The following is a 5,597-nucleotide window of genomic DNA, read 5'->3' as shown; positions in this document are numbered from 1 at the left end:
AGCTTAGACGAAAGCCAGTCTGGGCTGCTGATGAGTGGAAAGGCATTGCCTCTCAGTTGGAGAAGCTACCTGTGAAAGTCCATCATGTGGATGCCCATGTCCCCAAGAGTTGGGCTAATGAGGTACACCAAAACAACGAGCAGGTAGAACAGGCAGCAAAAATAGAGGTGTCAAAGATAGACTTAGATTGGCAACATAAGGGGAAGTTGTTCCTAGCTCATTGGGCCCATGATGCCTCAGGTCATCAGGGCAGGGATGTCACCCATAAGTGGGCATGAGACCGAGGGGTGGTTTTAACCATGGACAGTAGTTCTCAGGTTATCCATGACTGTGAGATGTGCGCTGCCATCAAGCAGGCCAAGAGGGTGAAGCCCCTATGGTATGGTGGGCAGTGGTCCAAGCACAAGTATGGGGAGGCCGGGCAGACTGACTACATCATACTGCCCCAGACACGCCAAGGCAAGCGCTACGTGCTGACCATTGTGGAAGCCACCACTGGATCATTAGAGACCTACCCTGTGCCTCATGCTACTGCCCGTAACACCATCCTGGGCCTAGAAAAGCAAATCCTGTAGAGACATGGCACCCCTGAGAGAATTGAGTTGGACAACGGACCCATTTCAAGAACAGCCTTATCAACACATGGGCCAGGGAACATGGTATTGAATGCATATATCATATCCCTTATCATGTACCAGCTGCCGGGAAAGTTGAACGGTGCAACGGACTGCTTAAGACTACCCTGAAGGCACTTGGCAGGGGAACTCTTAGAAATTGGGAAATGAACTTAGCAAAGGCCACCTGGATGGTCAACACTCGAGAGTCCATTAATCGAGCTGGTCCTGCCCAGTCTGAACCCTTGCACATAGTGGATGGAGATAAAGTGCCTGTTGTACACATGAAAGGTATTTTTCCCACCTCAGGCAAAGACAAACCCATTTGTGGGATTGTTTTTGCTCAAGGACCTGGTTACACTTGGTGGGTAATGCAGAAAGATGGAGAAAGCCGTTGTGTACCACAGGGAAACCTAGTCTTAAGTGAGAACTCTCTGTAAGGTTTCATTGTGATGCTGATGGAAATAGAATAAGGGGTGGATAATGTCCGGCATTGTCAAGCAAATTGTATTCTATTTACCATCTCTATGGCAGTTGTCTTCTGTTAAGTGGGTAGTTTTCCTTATCTCTTCCACAACTGGGGAGACATCTGCTGATAACAGGCTACTGAATGTCACTGCATGACTGATAAGAACTATAGCATCCCAGTGTGAGATGCTCCGCCCAGAGGGGAGAGCCAAGCACTCTACCCAGATGTAATGTGGAGATTCTGGAACACCAGCATGGCCTTTTCCACAGGATTTCCATGAGGAACAGCAGCTTTCTTCCCTTGGATTGTCAGAGGAAGACTACATCTTTCTACAGGATTACTGCTCCAACAGAACCACACCTGACACTCCAGGAGGACTGCAGCCACATCTCCAATTGGACTGCTACCAACACCCTGACCAACAGGGTGTCAGGTTGTGTTCTGACTCTGTCAGTGTTGTTTTAGTTTACTGCATTGTTTATTTCATCTTTTTATTTTCTTCCCTATTAAAGAACTGTTATTCCCTGCTCCCATATTTTTTCCCTGAGAGTCCTTTAATTTAAAATTTATAGCAATTTGGAAAAAGGAGGGGGGGGGTTTACATTTTCTATTTCTGGGGAGGCTCCTGCCTTCCTTAGCAAACACCTGTCTTTTGAAACCCATACATGGAGCCAGCCAAGGGAAAAACCATCAATATTTGGACAGACTCCAAATGTTGGAGAGTTTAGTTCAAGAATGGCTTAAAGAAAAAGGCCATGAGACATACAATTGAGAGAAAAGTAAAAGGAAAAGTAAAGCAGTCCTAACACAGTTCTCAGCCTTCTGATTTCTAGAAACAATTAGACTCTCTTTATAAACAATAAAGTTCTCAGGCTGTCTTCCCATAACAAGCAGAACACCGTCTCTGGGAAAAGCCGGCACCCTGAGAACTGATGAAGAAGTTTTGGGAACACTGGTTCTGTTTTTAATAAACAATTGTAGGTATTCTAAATCAAGAGGAGTGGTTAGAGTTTCTCTGTTAGCCTATCATGAAATTGGATTACAGAATATGCATGAAGTTTGTTACCATTGTTATTTAAGGTGATTGATTGATCAATAAAGTTGGAGTTCGATGCATTATAGGATGGTCATTCTCCCTTCATCTCCAACAAATGGTTGACCCCTGGACGTGATAGCGAACGCTTTCGGGGATTGCGAACACCACGGGGAGGTGAGGACTTGTCCAGGTTCCGAGAAGCAGCCGCGGAACAGCAAAAAGCACGAATAAACAAAGCGATGGAAAACCGCCGAGACGTGCCGTGCCCCAAGCGACCGTATAGACGAGTCTTGGCTGGTACGTGTGGCCGCCATCTTAGGAGCTGCAAAGTGCGCACATTTACATAGGTATGGAAAGGCAAGCCGCATAGAACTTTTTATTACTTTCTTGCAAAAAAGGCAAATTAAGGGAATGAATTGGCAAAAGGATTTAACAGGACTTTGGACTTACGACTACGGTAAAGAGATTTTCCGTAAGGTTTACGGCTTAACGGGATGGCGTGAATTCAGTGATTTATTGTGGGAGGCTGCTTTAGAAGGTGATAAAACTGTCAAGAAGCTAAGCAAGCCATGGCGGGTGATGTACGGTGCACTTTTTCACTACGTCTCTGAGTGCAAAACAGCAGCTGCAGCTCATGGCGCTTGCGGTGCTGTGTTACTCCGAACTCAGCACGGGCGCGCCACCGCCGCGGGAGCTGAGCCGCAGGAACCGAGCCGCGCCGCCCCGGCGCGGGACCGAAGAAGCCGCGCCACCGCGGGGGGAGCCATGCGTGCAGCGGTGCCTGCAGGAGTCAGCCGGCAAACAGTGAGTAAACAAAGAGCCCAGTGCGGGGGGGGAGTTTTCGCCCGCTCCGACATACGCGCCGCGGGACCAGAGCGGTTTTTGCAGCGGGAGTGTTTCTCCCTCCCCCCGCAGCCGGCAAAAGCTACAGTTTAAAACTTAACAGCCGTAATAAATGTGACTCTTGTTAACAAAAGATTCCTACTGCAATTGGGAAACCGCGCAAGCTGTGAAACAAAAAGCCCAGCGCAGAGCGGGGGAGGGCCCGTCCGCTCCGGCATAAGCGGCGACCGGAGTGCTTTTCCAGCGCCTCAGCTTGTCTCTCCGCCCCGCAGCTGGGAAAGAGCCTCGGTTTTTGACCTAACAGTCTAATAGATGTGATCTTTTGTCAACAAAAGGAAAAGATTCCCTGCTGAAATTGAGAAACTAGTGATGGTAAACAAGCGAAGTTAAAAGAACTTTTGTTCTTCCTGGCAGAAACTGTGAAACAGAAATCAGCGTAAATGAATGCGGGAGTCAAATTTTGGTCGATTTGGCTCAGCATTGGTTATGCTGTTTTAAAATCACCTGTATTAATAGAGACTGCAAATATCAGAAGCATAGACTCTAATCGGTGGAACATCAAACTCTAAGATTGCATTTTGAAAAATTTAAAATTGTTAAAGATGTGTTAAAGTGATTGTAGAAGTAAGATGTAATGACTGTGTTTTTTGTATTTTTTAAGCTTTTTTAAGATGTGATAGATGTAAAAGCAAGCACTGAATTCAAAAGAATTTTTTCACAGGTATACCTTGAATAAACTTATGTTTAAGTGTATTTAAGTATAAAAATGCTATAGCAGACACGTGAAGAAAGTTATTTTAGCTTAATATTTTAGAATCAGGCCTGTAAGTAAGTTATAGTAAATGTTATATTTTATTTCTATAGTAAGTTTTATCTCTTATTAAGTAGTTTAAGTTAAATCATCTATCAAATGCCATTAAATGTTAAATACTATTAAGGTTAAGATCGTTAAGTTTATTCTCGGTTAAGTTCGAGGTCTGTTGAGTTTGAATTATATATAGATTTAAGTTGTGTAGGATTTGAAGCCAGTTAAGTCCTGTTAAGTTTATCTCCTGTTAAGTTTAAGTCTTATTAAGTAAGTTAAGTTAGATTCTGTTAAGTTTTATTAGATTTAAGTGATTTTACATGTTTTGCAAATAAGTCTGCTATAATTAGTCTTGCTAGACTTCCCAGAGGATGAATGAGTAACTGAAATTAACTTTATTTTAATAATTCCGTTTAGTATATTTATTTTAGATATAATTTCCTCAAAGCAGCTAATCCTGTAAATTGCTTTCATATATTCTGAGATTCTTGGAGCATTAATTTATTGCTGCTTTCTAAGTCTGTATCTTCCGGAACACTTTTTAAAAAAAAGTTATGAGTCTTCAAGTGACATCCTGTCTCCAATTGTAAAGGCTATTAATTCTCTGAATATGAATCAAATATTATTTCCTACTGGGAGCTGAAAGCTGGAAGCCATACTCATTTGTTAGGAAGATTTGTTAAAGTTTTGCTCCAAGTGTTTCTATTAGATAAAAATAGGTCTTACAATGGTATTTATTGTCTGTGTCACAGAACACACCAGTAAAAAGATAAAAATGGAAAAAAACCCTAAGCATCTTTTGTTTGCTGGGGTCCTATTTATTTGCAAAAAAGATACTACAGTAAGTCCTACTCCTTACTGGGAAATAGCTTTAGTTTCTCAGATCATGCTTTTACAGAAGTGTGCAAGTTAATTATCTAGTGATCTCTGTTTGTCAGCTTTACTTGCCTGCCTTTTGGGAAGTCCTAATGGAAGTCTTATTATTACATACTTTCTGAAATACTACTTTTTTTTTTTTTCACAAGATTCTTGTATGCCCTAGAATTACATCTGTGCATTCTTTACTTTGTAAAGAAATCCTTAGACTTAACAATTCAAGATAAGTTGCACCTTATTAGTATGGTCTAACTCTAGTCCTGCTTTCAGTTCAGAATTATTGATGAAAGAGAAAACAAGCAAAGTAATTCTTAGAGCATAAAGTTTAAGCAGAGTCAGTAGAGCATGAGCCTTCATTTTTCAGCAGGATCTAAACACTGCCTCAGCTTTAGACCTTTATGAATCTCATGAGCAGAAAATCTTGGCTTATTATCGGTGGGAGGTACAGTGTATTTTGAAAAGGGTTAAAGCTCAAAGTGCATCATATATAGCCTCAATAAGGTGTAGAAAACTGGTGCCTTTAACACAACATTCTGTTGTAGGTCCTATAAGAGGAGATCCCAATCAAGCATTAGATAACTGCATTAGAAGGTTACAAAGGTGTGGTCTTCAGGTGTCGGGAACAGTAAGGTTAAAAACTGATAAGAAAAAAGGAAGGTCAATATAAAAACAGAAAAATGAGGTTTACTTTTATTATATTGCTTAGTATAGTAGTAGCTGAAGAATTAAAGGTAGCACATTTTAGTCAACCTAGAGATAATGTATGGATAACACTTGCTAGACAGATTAATCAGTCATCGCTTTGTCTCAGCCTTGGAGGAGTTACAGTTTTGATTACTCTAATTTTCAAAGGATGAGTCAGCATAAACAGACATGGGCTTCTCTGGATTCATCTCTTAACCCGGAAATAGTGTCCAAACAACTTTATAACCAGTGTAAAGGCTCTACTATTAT

The sequence above is a fragment of the Melozone crissalis genome, unplaced genomic scaffold (assembly GCF_028551555.1).
Source record: "Melozone crissalis strain CALT ecotype California unplaced genomic scaffold, PUWL_Pcris_2 ptg000049l_1, whole genome shotgun sequence".
Classification (NCBI taxonomy): domain Eukaryota; kingdom Metazoa; phylum Chordata; class Aves; order Passeriformes; family Passerellidae; genus Melozone; species Melozone crissalis.
Note: the sequence above shows the minus strand (reverse complement) of the source record.